Source organism: Marmota flaviventris, chromosome 7 (assembly GCF_047511675.1).
Source record: "Marmota flaviventris isolate mMarFla1 chromosome 7, mMarFla1.hap1, whole genome shotgun sequence".
NCBI lineage: Eukaryota > Metazoa > Chordata > Mammalia > Rodentia > Sciuridae > Marmota > Marmota flaviventris.
In genome coordinates, this window is record NC_092504.1 from 61,803,499 (window position 1) to 61,819,287 (window position 15,789).

General features: G+C 37.5%; 1 pseudogene; it reads right to left on the bottom strand.

The window, feature by feature from the left end:
- Positions 1-2,488: 2,488 nt before the first annotated feature.
- On the bottom strand, positions 2,489-14,133 carry LOC114096297 (large ribosomal subunit protein eL29 pseudogene; annotated as a pseudogene).
- Between the last annotated feature and the right edge of the window lie 1,656 nt (positions 14,134-15,789).

Consider the following 15,789-nt stretch of genomic DNA (forward strand, 5'->3'; position numbering starts at 1 on the left):
AGCTTTAGGAAAAACTTTGCCAACTAAACAGCCCTGCATGGGGAGAGGTTATTTAACATAAATAAAGCACAGAACCATTCAAATGACTAATAATAGAGAACTGGTAGTATAGAATATTAGAATTATATAGCTATTGAGAAGAGTTGTTTTGAAAAAACTAACCACCTAGGAATTGTTGTATTGATTGGAAAAAAATCATAAAATGAAAATATGATAGAAAGACAGACTGTAACTAACAGTGGAGCCTCCCTGAAAAAACTGACACAATGGATAAAATTTTATGCAGAAGTCTCCTTAAAATGTCTCCCAGAAAAATATGAAGGTCTCCAAATTTGTGTATTTACTAAGTAGGATGGAGATGGAGAATGGGATTGTCCCTGCTGAACTTAAACCCATATTCAGGCTTATTCAAATTTGTTTCTTTTCCTCCCCTCCTTTTAAAATTATATTCTAAGTTAACAGTTTACAATTGTATGTATATATGGGGTTTAAAGTGATAAGATTTATAAATACAACAAAGAAAAATAAAGCTAATTAACGGGGCTGGCGTTGTGGCTCAGCAGTAGAGTGCTCGCCTCAGTGAAGCACTGGGTTCGATCCTCAGCCCCACATAAAAATAAATAAATAAAATAAAGGTATTGTGTCCAACTACAACTAAAAAAAAACTATGATAAAAAGCTTATTAAACACATCCATCACCTCAAGTACTTGTTTTTGTTTTTTGTTTGTTTGTTTGTTTTTTGGGTTTTTTTTTTTTTTTTTTGGTGAGAACATTTGAAATGTACTCAACGTTTTTTTAAATGCACAAGACACTATTAACTATATTTACCACACCCTGCAATAAATCTCAAAAGCCTTACTCCTCCTAAAAGATATTGTTGCCTTTGACTGACAATCTCCCACCCACCCCAACCTTTGTAGTCACCACTCTGCCCTCTGCTTCTATGAATTCAATTATTTTAAATTCCCCTCTGAAGTAAGAACATTAGATATTTGTCTTTTGTGAACTCCTCATTTATTTTAATTTTTATTAACGTGTGTTAGTTATAAATATTAATGGAGTTTAGCATATTTTCATACATGCATATGGCATGCACTAATTAAATCCAGCCTCTCTTTATCCACCTATCTCCCCACTTCTCAATCTCTAGCAATCACTGTTTTTCTTCAGGTTGACATATTTTAGCATCCACCTGTGAGAGAGAACACATTTCTGTGTCTGGCTTATTTGGCTTAATAAAACAGCCTCCAATTCCATTCATTTTGCTGCAACAGATAGAATGTCGATTCTTCTTTATGGCTCAATAATACTCCATTGTGTATCTGTACTACATTTTCTTTATCTATTCTTCTGTTGATGCGCACATAGGCTGATTTCATATCTTAGCTATTGTGAATAGTGCTATAATAACCACATCTTTTTGGTGTGCTATTTTATTTCTTTTGGATATATGTCAAAAGTGGGATAGCTGAATCATATATTAGAATTGTTAATTATTCTCCATAATGGTAATGCTAATTTACATTCCCGTCAATAGTGTTTAAGAGTATTTTTTTTCCTGCATCCTCACCAGCATTTGTTCTTTGTTGTTTATTTGTTTTGTTTTGTTTTTTGATAGTAGCCATTCTCCCTGGGTTATGATTTCATCTATTGCAGGTTTGATTTACATTCCCGGTGGCTAATGACACTGAGCAATTTTCCATGTATTTATTGGTCATTTGTATTTCTTCTTTTGTGAAGTTTCTATTTGTTCATTGAGATCATTTGCCCATTTTTAAATTGGATTACTTATTTGTTGTTATTGTTCCTGATTTATTCTCAATATTAGCCCTCAGATGAACAGTTGACAAATATTTTCTCCCATTCTCCAGGTTGTCTCTGCCTTCGGTTGATTGTTTCCCTTGCTGTGCAGAAGCTTTTGAGTTTGATGTAATCCCATATGTCTAATTTCACTTTTTTTTCCCCCTGTACTTTGGAGATTCTATCCAGAAAATTGCTGCCTATGCCAATGTCTTCAAGTGTTTTCACCATTTTCATTTAGTGGTTTCACAGTTTCAGGTCTTACATTTAAAGGCTTCACTCCATCGTGTTGATTTTGGTGCAGGGGGATGGGGTCAGTTCAGTATCCTCCATGGTGATATCCAGTTCTCATGGCAACATTTATTGAAGAGGCTGCCCTTTCTCCAGGAAGTTTTTGGTGCCCTTGACAGCAGTTAGTAGGCTACAGATGCCTGGGGTTATTTCTGGGATCTCTGTTATGTTCCATTGACCTGTATCCGTTGTTACACCAGTGCCCTGTTGCCTTGACTGCTATGGCTCTGTAGTGTGCCTGAAATCGGGCAGTGTGAGGCCTCCAGCTTTGTCCCCCCATCCCCCCACGCTGCCTCTGGATTTATTTGTACAAACAGCATAGGAGGACACCAGTTCCCATAGACAGGGGCTCAGAGGTCACACTAGTCCTTCTATCCTCACATTCAGAGGCTTTTACTATGGAGCCTTCACAGGGACCTGGGCACCTTTGGGGGCCTGGGCACTTTTGGGAAAAGGAGCCAGAGCTGGAGCTGGAGTTGCAGCCTGGGTCTTAGCTTGGGCTTGGGAAGGCTGAGTCTGCAATCCCTGGCTACATGGACACGAGCATACTTCCCGTATTTGGAATGGGCTAGCAAGGCAAGGTGATCAAACTTGCAGCTGGCACCCTTTGGCATCATGGGCTTAACCTCCTTGGGCTTTGCAAGGGCCTTGATAGCCTGGGCACGTGCACTCATGGCCTAGGTGTTGTTTGCATTTTTTTTCAGGCCCATCTTGTTGGGCTTTCTTGGCAAAACACATATTTCTCAGGAACTTGGGATCTACCCCCTTAAGAGATTCATATCTTTTTGATGGGGTTTCTTGAGGCCATTTCTATGCCATTTTCAGGATTGATTGTGCGTGGTGTGGTTCCTGGACTTGGCCCTGTCTGCACCATAAGCCGCTCCCCCGCCAGAGCAGTGGAGACCAGAAGAGTCCAGCTTTGTTCTTTTTGCTCCAGAATGCTTTGGCTATTTGAAGTCTTTTGTGCTTCCATATAAATTTTAGAATTGTTTTTTCTAGTTCTGAGAAGAATGTCATTGACATTTTAGTGGAGATTGCATCAACCCTGTATGTCATTTTGGATATTATAACATTTTAGCAATATTACTTCTTCCAATCCCCAAACATGGGAGGCCTCCCCATCATTTTGTATCTTCTTCAATTTCTTTCTTCAGTGTTTTCTAATTGTCATTGTAGACATCTTTCACTTCTTAAGTTTATTCTTAGGTGGTTTTTTTGTTAGTTTTGTTTGTGTGGCTATCATAAATGAGATTCCTCACATGATTTCTTTATCAGAACATTCATCATTGGTGTACAGAAAAGCTGATTTTCTGTGTTCATTTGAATCTTGATACTTTACTGAATTCATTTATCAGTTCTAATAGTCTTTTGGTGGAGTCTTTATATTTTTCTATACATAGAATCACATAATTTACAAACAAGGACAGTTTGACTTCTTCTTTGCCTATTTGTATGCTTCTTATTTCTTTGCCTTGGCTAACTTCTCTGGCAAAACTTCTAATGCTATATTGAATATGAACAGTGATAATGGATGCCCTTGTCTTGTCCCTGATCTTATATAAAATGCTTTCAGCTTTTCCCCATTCAATATGACATTGGCTATGGGTTTGTCATATATAACCTTTATTATAGCCAGGTATGATTCTTTTGTACTAATTCATTCAGGGATGTTATTATGAAGAGATGTTGAATTTCATCAATTTTTTTCTGCATCTGTTGAGATGATCATAGGATTTTTATCCTTTATTCTGTTGATAGATGTATTACATTTATTGATTGGACCATCCTTGTTTCCCTGGAATGAAACCAATTTGATTGTACTGAATGGTCTTTTTGATGGGCTGTCGAATTGATTTGCTAGTATTTTGTTGCTAATTTTTGCATCTATGTTCATCAGGGATATTGACCTGTAGTTTGTGTGTCTGTCTATCTGTCCCTATCTGGTTTGGGTAATAGGGAAATATTGGCCTCATAAAATGACTGTGAAAGGGTTCCCTCCCTTTGAATTCTTCAGAATATCTTGAGAAGAATTGGTATAATTTCTTTCTTGAAAATTTAGTAAAAGTTGACTAGTTGAGTCATCTACCTGGTCCAGGGCTTTTCTTTGTTGGGAGACTTTTTAGTATTGATTTAATCTCATTATTTGTAATTGGTCTATTCAGGTTTTTAATGTCCTCGTGGTTCAATTTTTATAGATCATATTTGTCCAGAAATTTGTTCACTTCAGGTTTTTCATTTTGTTACCATTTAGCTTTTGTAATGAATCTTGATATCCTTTGTATTTCTGTGGTAGCAGTTGTAATGTCTCTTTTTTCTTTTATTAATGTCTCTTTTTTCTTCTCTGATTTTACTTATTTGTGTATTTTCTCTGTTTCTTGTTAGTATTGCTAAAGGTTTACTGATCTTATTTTCCTTTAAAAAAAAAAACAATTCTTTGCTTCATTGATCTTTGGTAATTTTTCTAGATATATTTGTTACATTTATTCTCTAATCTCCATTTTTTCCTTCCTGCTACTATTTTTGGGGTTTAATTTATTCTTTTCTAAATCTTCAAGATGCATTGTTAGGTTGTTTGATTGAAATCTTTCAAATTGTTTTATGTATAGTTATTACTATAGCTTCCTTTTCAGTTCTGCTTATCTGTTTCCCGTAAGTTTTGGTATGTTGTGGTTCCATTTAAATTTGTTTCAAGAAATTCTTTCTCTTTTGATTTCTTTTTTTAAAGTTTTTAGTTGTAAATGGACACAATACCTTTATTTTATCTACTTATGTGGTTCTGAGGCTTGAAACCAGTGCCTCAAGCATGCAAGGCAAGCACTCTACCACTGAGCTACAACCCCAGCCCTTGATTTCTTTTTTATTTGGTTTTTTTTTTTCAGTTATACATAACATTAGGATTCGTTCTGACATAATTTTTATAAAAGCATGGAATATAATTTGTTCTAATTCATTCCCCAGTATTTCCCCTTTCCTTCTCTTCCTCCTTCCCCATGTCCCCTTCTCTCTACTGTCTGCTGTTTACTTTTAAAGGGGGGTAGGGATCCCATCAAAACAAAAGAAAGATAAGTGGACTAGATAAAGGGGATTGACAGGGAGGGAAAAAGGAAGGAATAAGGGAAGAACAGCACTAAGAATCTGACCTAACTTTCCTATGTACATGTATGAATATATCACATTGAATCTCACCATCATGTGTATCCACAAGACACTAACAATACAAGAAAAAAAAACCTTTTGATTTCTTTAATGACCCATTGTTCATTCAAAAGTGTGTTGTTCAGTCTTCATGTATTTTTGTAATTTCTAACATTTCTTTTGTTGACTTCTAGTTTTATTCCATTGTTATCAGAAAGATATAGAATATGATTTCAATATTTTTAATTTGTTAAGACTTGTTTTGTGTCCTAACATATGGTCTACTTCTAGAGAAAATTCCTTGCACCAATGAAAAGAATGTGTATTCTGCAGCTGTTGGATGGAATGTTCTATAAATGTGTGTTAAATCCATTTGATCTATAGTATAGTTTAACGCTGATGTTCTTTGCTGATTTTTTGTCTGGGTGATCTGTTCCTTGATGAAAGTGAGGTGTTGAAATCCCCCACTTCTATTATACTGAAGCCTATTGCTCCCTTTAGGTCAAATAATGTTTGCTTTATAAAACTGGGTGATCTAACATAAGATGCATGTGAATTTAAAGTCCTTACATCTTCTTGTGGATTCGATCCCTTGTTCATTATGTGGTAACCTTCTTTGTCTTTTCTTATAGTTTTTGTCTTAAAGTCTATTTTGTCAGATTCATATATATATATATATATATATATATATATATATATATATACACACACACACACACACACATACATACACACACACACACACTCCTATTTGCTTTAGGTTTCTATTTGCTCAGAATGTCATTTTCCTTCCCTTTACTTTCAGCGTGTGTGTGTGTGTGTGTGTGTGTGTGTGTGTGTGTGTATCTTTACTGGTAAGCTGAATCTTATAGGAAGAATATTGTTAGGTGATTGTTTTTTTGTTTTGTTTTGTTTTGTTTTTGTTTTTGTTTTTTTTAGTCCATTCAACCAGTCTGTATCTTTTAATTGGAAATTTTAGACTGTTTACATTCAAGGTTGTTGCTATTAGGTAAAGACTTACTCCTGTCATTTTGTTGATTTTCTTCCAGTCTGAATATTCCTTGTTTTTTTCTTCCTTTCTTATTCATCATTGTGGTTTGATGGCTTACTGTCTTGATAATGTTTGATTCTTTTCTTTTCCTCTTTCACTTATCTACTCTTTTAGTGGGATTTATATTTTCATGTGCTTTCTTGACAGTAGTTGTCTTTCTTTCACTTCTGAATGTAAGACTCCCTTGAACATCTTTTGTAAGGTTGGTTTGACAAGTTTTCACTTGTCCTGGAAGGACTTTATTTCTTTTTCACTTCTGAAGGGTAGCCTTACTGGGTATATTATTCTAGGTTGATGATAGTTTTGTTGTAGGACTTGGAATGCATCATACCATTCCATTCTGGCCCGTAGGTTTTCTGCTGAGAAATATGCTATTAGTTTAATGCAGATACTCTTTAAATGTGACTTAGAAGCTGGGTGCATTGGTACATGCCTATAACCCCAGCAACATGTGAGGTGGAGGCAGGAGGATTGCAAGTTCAAAGCCAGCCTCAGCAATTTATCAAGGTCCTAACAATTTAGTGAGACCTTGACTAAAAAATAAAAAATAAGAAGGACTGGGGATGTAGCTCAGTGGTAAATTGCCCCAGGTTCAGTCCCTACTACAAAAATAAAATAAAACAAAATGACTTAAAACTTTTTTCTTACAGATTTTACCTTTTATTTATTTATTTAGTCTTATATTTTTTGACAGTTTGACCATAATATGCCATGGTAGAGCTCTTCTCTAGTCATGTCTATTTGGGGTCCTATGAATCTCCTCTATATGGATGTCCATGTCTATTCCCAAGATTAGGGAAGTTTTCTGTGATTATTTCATTATATATGTTCTCTATGCCATTAACTTTTTTTTTCTCCTAGCTTTGGATATTCAAAAAATGCATATATTTGCTCATTTAATGATATCCCAGTAATCTCGAATTAAATCCTTAATGCTTACTTCATTCCTGCTTTTTTATTCATTCATTTATTTGCCTGACTGGGATATTTCAAAAGACCCATCTTCAAGTTCTGCTATTTTTTCAACTTGATCTAATCTGTTTTTAAAACTTTCAATTGTTTTTTTCATTTGGCTTTTTTTTTTTTTTTTTTTGGTGGTGGTGGTAGTGGTAGTGCTAGGGATTGAACCCAGGGTCTTCTGCATGCGAGCCAAGCACTCTGCCAACTGAGCTATATTCTCAGCCCTCATTGGTTTTTTGAGCTCTTCATTTTCAAGATTTCTGTTTAGTTCTTTTTCAAAATCTCTCTTTGCTGAATTTCCCATTTATATCCTATATTGTCTTCCTAATTTCATTTCACTGTTTATCTATATTCTCTGGGGTTTCATTGAGTTTTCTTGTATCATTTTTTAAAATTTTTGTCAGTTATTTCATCCATATGGATTTCTTTAGGTTCTGCTGCTAGAGAATTATTGTGTTCTTTTGGAAGCATCACTTTATCTTTTTTTTTTCATTATTTTTGTGCTCCTACATTGAGATTTATGCATCTAGCAGATCAGGTATCTCTACCATTTATATGGTGGCCTTCTTGGTAAGTGGCTTTCTCCTGAAAATGACTCTTGGAATGAAAATTGTTTTGCAATGTTGGTTTTATTTCCAGCTGGGCACCACAGTGTAATCTCCCTTCTTTGGCTGTAATTAATTATTTTGGGTACAATGCATACCATGGTAGAGTCAGAAAGACCCAATATGCTCATAGACGATGCAAGAGTGGGGACACTCTAGCAGTTCAAGCAGGTGTGGTGCAGACAGCAGTGAGTGTGAGGTGTTCACTGTGGAGCTACTTCTACAATAGGAGTAATAGCCCCTACTGGGCAACAGGGGTTTCCTTCAGCACTATGGATGTGAGCTCTGCTACTAGCAAAAGCCTCTGGCTCTAGCAACCCCAGAAAGTGGTGAGGGATCTAAAGTACTTCTTCTCAGACTGCTCAGTGGTGCAGGCCCAGATGCTACATGAGGAAAGGCAGTGGCAGAAACTACAATATCCCCACTGTAGCATTCACCCCCAGTTTTGACAGCAGTGTATGATCATATAGAAAGCAAGGATGAGTGACAGCAGCAACTTGCAGATAGGGTGGCAATAAGAACAGTGATGTTTCTCTCTTCCAATGGCAGTACATACCCAAGAATGAGACTGAGGCTGGTAAAGGGCAAAGTTCCTTTCAGTTCTCTTTGGCTGTGTGTGCACAGAAACTGGGCAACGACTAGGGTTGGAGCTTTTCTTCTCATGTCACATTCCTTCAGCTATAGCATATACCCAGGGCAGGGCAACGGCAAGAGCCATAGGTTGCTCAAGGACCCCTCAGTGTACCCTTGTGGGTAGGAAAGCAGTAGGAACCACAGTGTTCCCTCCCTGCCCTATCAGTAACAGGTACCTGAGTGTGGTGCAGAGGGGATGTCAGTGGGAGCCCTGTGGATGTCTGCCTTCAGTACTGGCACTGGCTGAGTCTTCACACAGATAGCCATACCCTTGGTCTCAGAGGGCAAATTCCCTGATCTCCTGATTCTGGACACTGGCACCCTCTGTTCCCCTGTGTCATAACACTCCTCCCCTACAGTTCAGGGCACCCAACAGGTCTAATTCATGGTCTTTCTGCTGAATCAATTTGGGTTCACCCATGCTAGTGCAGTAAAATATCTGTGGAGTCCAAGAAATGGGACTATGCAGGGGTTTCTGACCCTTAGAACATTCCAAACTCAGACAATGTCTCCCTTCTCAAGATGACTCCTGGCTGCAGCACACTGGGTGTTCACTGAGATATGACATGAGATCCTTTTCATGCAAGGCTACTGTACAGATTTCAGAACTTATCTAAGGGGCTACAAGTATATAAATACTGTGAAACTCTCCAGCAGCTAGGACTGCTAGCATCTGCACTAACAGAGTTTGCTGGGACTCTTACAACCTTCCTCCTGCAAAGTGGAGGCCCCTCTCCTCCAGATGTGGATACATGGCAGATGCTAGGGTATATTTTGTCTGTTACTATGCTGTTGTCCCAAGTCTCTGAATCTTACAAGGTTCCAATCTCTTCTTGCTGATTTCCAGTGTTCTCCCATAGTCACTTACTTCAAAATATAGATATACACTTGTTACTTTGACTCTTCTTTGAGGAGGAGGTGGTGAGTGTTGAGTGCCTCTATTCAGTTGTCTTGAATCCCTTGGTATTTATCTTTATCTTTTTATGCCTGGCTTGTTTCACCTAACATTATTTTCTCCATTTCCAACCGTGTTGTCACAAATGACAGAATTTCTTTCTTTTTAAGTCTGAATCGTATTCCATTATGCATATATAACACATTTTCTTTTTGCAGTTTTGGGGACTGAACCCAGGGCTTTGCATATGCTAGGGAAGTGCTCTACCACTGAGTTAAACCCCCAGCTCCTGTGACACATTTTCTTTTCCATTCATCTTTTGGTGGACACTTAGGTTGATTCCATGTCTTAGCTATTGTAAGTAATACTGCAATAAATATGGGAATGCAGATACATCTTTGACAAGATATATGTTTTACTGCCAGAGGAGCTACTGGAAAAGAGCCCATTTTAAAGGAGAGAACAAAATCACAAGTTTTATCCAACAACGATATGTTAGTTTTTGGCTGAAAGAGGACTTATGTCTGAGCATTTGAATTTATTCTCATGTCCCTATTTGACAGCTGTTGTAAACATGTTTTATATGCAATAGAAGCATAAGGCCATGCTACTTCAGGATTAGGGAGTGTGAGATGTGGGGGTCAAGAATCCACCTGCCTTCAGCAGAGGACAGTGCTAACCAGTACAATCTAGAGTTGAGGCATAAAAGGTAGGCAGTACCAAAAGCACAGCGATGGTGTTGGTGAAGGCCAACTCCAGGAGGCAACAACAAGGCCTTATGTAATAGGCGCAGAATGATCTTGGGTATGTCTGTGGCTTAGAGTGCTTCAACTAACTGAGTGCCATGGAGGGAGTTTAAGAACAAAGGGCAGTACTGTGGAATGCAACCTATGTAGCTTTGAGGCAACCGTATTCTCCAAAGTCAGTGGAAGATGTGATAATATATTCATGAGTATCTGTGAGTGGTGCCCTGGGAACTCTCAGAAGGGAGGGCAGAAGATTTTTAGTAAGTCATAGAGACTCTATAGGGGAGAGCAAGAGACATCACACAAATTGGGAGCCAAGGAAACCTTGTTGCTATGGTAACCTCCATTTTATGCCCAGACTGTGTACCATAGAACATACATGTTTTCAAAATGATTGATGATTTAACAGAAGAAAGGGGGTAAACATGGAAATGCACCCGTGAGAGTGGAGGAGGTAGCATTTCCTAGAGTTTATCCTTGCAACATTGTTCACAGGAGGGGACTCTGAGGCTGACTTTAGATGATTGGAGAAATGTTTATCAGGCTTATACAGAACCTCCCTCTCTGAAAACTCTCTTTGCTCTGATTCTGAACTCAGCAAGTAACCCTCAAATAACCATTCAGATATCCCGGGTTCCCTGATCCTTGGGAAATGCTGCTTGTGCATATTCAATCACTATGAACTTAACCAGTGGCATGGGGAGTGAATGATTAATGATAGTACAATGTACATAGTCCCCTCATAATCATTAAAAAATAGATAGACATTCTGATTGTTAGATCAGTATCTTGGTCGGGAATAAAGGCTTGCCCTCAAGAAACTGATTGTTCTTGAGTGACATGAATAAGATTATTTTGAAAGTACGAAGTTTGAACTCTGGACTGTGGTGATTTCAAAGTAATGAACCATGAGAGATCCGATTACAGATACACACACACACATATATATATGAACAAAAGAAAACAAGGGCAAGAGTGTGCAGGATTTTTCTCTTCAGATTGAATTCCCACTCTTTTCCACACTGTTCAGTCTCCTAACTCTGATGCTTTATGGAAGAGTTCTGTGATTTGATCTCCTAGCTCATTATTTGTTCTTCAATAATGTGAATTTTAAGATTCATCTTCATTATTGAGTTTTTATTTAATCTTTTCATTTTTACATACATTATATAAAATCAGATTGAATAGACTTAAGTCTCTACAAACATCTTGCACACCATATAGTCCTTGGGATATAGGTGAAGTCAGGATGTGCAAGAGGCTGTGAGTCTATAGGCATCTTTGCTTCCTTTCTTTACACCAAGCAGACTTGAATATTACTGTGATATCACCCTACCACTGGCCTTGCACTGTTTCCCCCTGCTTTGTAGTGGAAATTAATCCATCTAAGAAAACCAAGTTAGTAGAAAAGGGTTTAGGATATAAAGCTTTTCCCTGGCCTCTCTGCACTAGATCCTCTTCTACTCTGGGGTACCATTTTCTTCTGAAAATAGGACTCGGCTACCTTTATGGTTCTACCTTAATTTTTCAGCTTCAGTGACTTACCTTTCACTTCTGGGTTTTCTTTCATTGGATACACAATACATGTCTGTATCTTGACTGAGTCATGCATAGCATATATGCATACATACATGGGTGGAAAATTAAGATTCAATAAGTATACCTTATAGGAAAAATACAGCAGAAACAAACTTAATAAACTTCCTTTTATATTTGAATGTATTTGATAATATGAAAGATTTTTTTCAACTTTAATTATCAGCCCCACCCACCTCCACCCTTTTTCTCTCTGTGAGTGAGGAGTCAACTGGTTTTCTTGCTACGATTTTTGAAATGGAAAAAGGAAACTTCCAAATTTAAATACAGAATATAAGCTATTTTATAGATCTAAAATTGGCAAAATTTTATACATTTTTCTTGGAATTGACTGATTATCAGAAATAACTCCATCCAAAAAGAGTCTTGTTAGCACTTCCTAAAGAAATAAAGTTACCTTCAGGAACATTCAATGCAATTAGGAGGTTGACTTTGATAGATTTAGGAAACCCAACACTAAAATGCTCCACTATAAAATTTCATAGTGAAACTTTGAGAGTAGAAGTGAAAAGAGACTTCCCTTACATCCCTCCATGGAAAGCAAAAGTACAAGGGAATAAAACTCCTGGGTTCTACAGTTGCCTGACATGGAGTAGTAGAGTTAACAAGTGGCAGCTGAAGTCTTGGCAGTTACTACTGGAAGGTGGGTCAAACAGGGGTGAAGAAAGAAGCAAATAAGCTTGGAGAACAAGATAATGAGAGACATATACATGAAACAGAGCAGGAGAGATATTAAATGACTGGATGAATGGAAAGAATATTTAAAGCAAATCTTTAGGAAGACCTCCATGTGATATGCTGGCTAAAAATCTCACAGTAATCATCTTTATTGTTCCTCAAGGCACCCGAAATCTTATTTGTGTTTCATTTCCTATAACTCTGTGAAGAAGTTTGACCACCAGAGCTTTGACTTTTACTCAAAATGTTAGTAGATACACCCTTTGTCCAAATACAAATTCATTTGACTCTGCCTTTCCAAGTCATCATTTCCTAAATGTCTCATGTGATAGCATAGCATTTGTCAAAGAGGTTCAGGAATTAGAAGCAAAAGCTGTTCTACAGTCAAATATGCTTGGGACACACAGGGTTGTACAATTTCAACATGAGTCCTCAGCTGCAGGATTTCTTGGAGCCTTTAATATGTAAATGTGCACTATGATTCCCCAAGAATGAGATATAGTATGCCACATTACTCAAATTTTGACCACAAAATCTTTTTTCTCAAGGCATCTCACCATTCATGGAGCACACTCTAGGGAATATTCTGATGGAATATTTGTTTGTTTGAGTTAGAATCGGGACTTAACAGCCACAGTCAAGGGCAATTTTTGTGGTTTATCAAATAGCATCTTGCAAGTTCATATTACAGTCTAGAAGCAATTGACTTAACCATGAATCTGGTTTTCTGCTCAATATGCATGATCATATTCAATTAACTAATTTATTCCAAAGCCTCTTGTCTTTTTTTTTTTTTTTTTTGTGACACTTTATGCAATTAGTCTTACTTTCCCAAGAGCATGTACACTCCATAAGAGTAGGAGACATGCCTTTATCTTTACTGAATCAGGCACAATGCATGCCTGTACCTTGATGAGTCATGAATAGCATATATGTATGTATACATGGTGAAAAATCAAGATTCAATAAGTATACCTTATAGGAAAAATACAGCAGAAGAAAACTTAATAAACTTCCCTTTGTATTTGAATGAGGTTGATAACATGATATGAAAGATTTTTTTATCAGCCCCACCCACTCCCACACCTTTTTCTCTCTGTCCTTTTTTAGCACTATATATTCCTTGGAAGGAAAATGGGGGCAATAAATCTCAGCAAAGCAGCCCTGAAAAGTCTTTTTATTGTTTGTTCCAGTTTAAAGGATACATCATGACTAACAACTGAAAACTAAGCCAACGAGTCTTTTGCTTGATTCCTACCCAGTTTATTTATTAATTGACCAACATTTTTGCTCCTACTCTTTCATGCTGTGTTTTTCTTAAATGTAAAATACAGTATCTTTCTGATTTCTTTGCAAGTCAGGAAAAATTTCCCTACCATCTCATTCCAAAAGCACTTGGAAGGTAAAGTTTGTTATTATATCCTTGTATATGAATGTCCTTAGCTTAGTCTAATGTTGTGTTGCCAAGTAAACAATTTTCGGTCTATTATTTCCATTGGAAAGTCCCTTTTTGAAATTGAAGAATTTTTCAATTAAAACAGCTACTGAACATAGAAATTCCAGGTTCTTCCTAGCATGGTACTTGAGGTTTGAAACTTAATAATAGGTCATTATTCATATGACCAGGTTAATGATACCAATACATCAAGTTTACAATGGAAAATTTAGGACAAAGTAGTTTTGTCAACAGCTCCATTGTTCCCACTTACCTGTCTGCCTGCTCCCTCCTGCATCTTCTTCATCTCTAAAATCATTAGCCCCTCTGTACAGACTTCTCCAGGTCCTGCCCTAGTGTCCCCTCAACCTTATTCATGCTCCTGAACTTGTGCTTCTGCTGGCTGCTGCTTATCAACACTGTTCGTTGGCTTCTTTCATTGTTTCTTTTTAAGTGATATTAACCATCCACATACTTCCTCTTTCTCCTCGATTAATGAACTTCCCTTCTCCCACCCCAACTCAACACCAAGCCAAGAGATGTGGATGACATATTTTGGAGCTGTGGTCTGGAAGTTTCATTGAGAAGTACATCAATAATCCCATTTTTCCTGCTCCTATAGGATTCTCCCAATATTCCCCTGGTTGTCCTTCATCAGCCCCCAGAGCCATCCCTTATCTTCCTAGAGGTAAAGCCCATTTTTTTTTCATTCCTGTCACATATCCTACCACCCTATTGATGGAGCACAATATCCACCTTGACCAGGTAGCCACATCCTGGCCTCCCAGCTTCTCAGGACTTTCCTCTTCTGGGCCTTTCTAACTCACTTTCCTGGGGTGCCTCCCCACACATGTATAAATACATACATACACAGTCTTAGAAGTTTATATTGAGTGCCGACTAGGCTTTGAGATCTTGTATTGGCCAAACTAACTAGACTTGGGAGTGAAATTACAAACTAGCTTAATGCTTATTTTCACACAACTGCCTTTGAGTTCACTGAACTTGTTCAGTCTTCCCCATCCCTGGATGAAATTTCAGAAAGACCCCGTGGTTTTTCTAGTTACTAACAGGTGTCAATAACATCATCTTCCATTTACTAAATAGTTCAAATATACATAAAAACTTCACTCTCTCAGCCCATTCAGTAAAATTTCCCTTTGCCTACACTTTGAGCTGCTTCCTTCCACCCTCTCCTCCTGTTATTGAATAATCAGCTATTCTTCTGGCTTCTAGAGAAGGTGGAGATGGGGTAAAAGAAAAAAAATTCTAGGAAAAGTAGAAGTCTTGTGACTCTGATGCCAATTAAATCCCTGTGCTGTCTGCCCAGACCCGGGCCCTTTATTTCTTTGGTACTTTTGTAGATTTTTAGACCAATCTATACTCCTGCAATTAGTGACGTTGCCTTCTGATGACCACACATGACACAGCGCTCAGTCTCAGGCTCTCGTGGCCTCTCTGTTTGACCTCCTTACCCTTCCCTGGGAGGTCTGTACAGCAAAGACACTTTAAGACAACTCAAGAATGGTGACTGAAACTCACTAATTTAAAGATGATCCTATTTAAAAAAATGGACAAAAGGATTTCGGATAACTTTCTCCAAAGAAGATATACACATGTCCAATAAGCACCTGGAAAGATGTTCAACATCAATATCACCAAATCAAAACTACAACCAAATACTACTTTATATCTACTAGGAAGGCTATAATAAAAAAAATATGGACAATAGCAAGTGTTGATAAATATAGAGAAATTGGAACACTCGTATGCTGCATTCCCATTACTTGGTGGGAATGTCCAAATAATATAGAAATTTGAAAACAATCTGGAAGTTCTTCAAAAAGATGTGCAGAGAATTTCACATTGACTCCTAGATATTATACTCCTAGTTACATACCCCAAAGAAGTGAAAACAGATACTCAAACTAAAACCTGTAATACAAGTGGTCATAGCAGCATT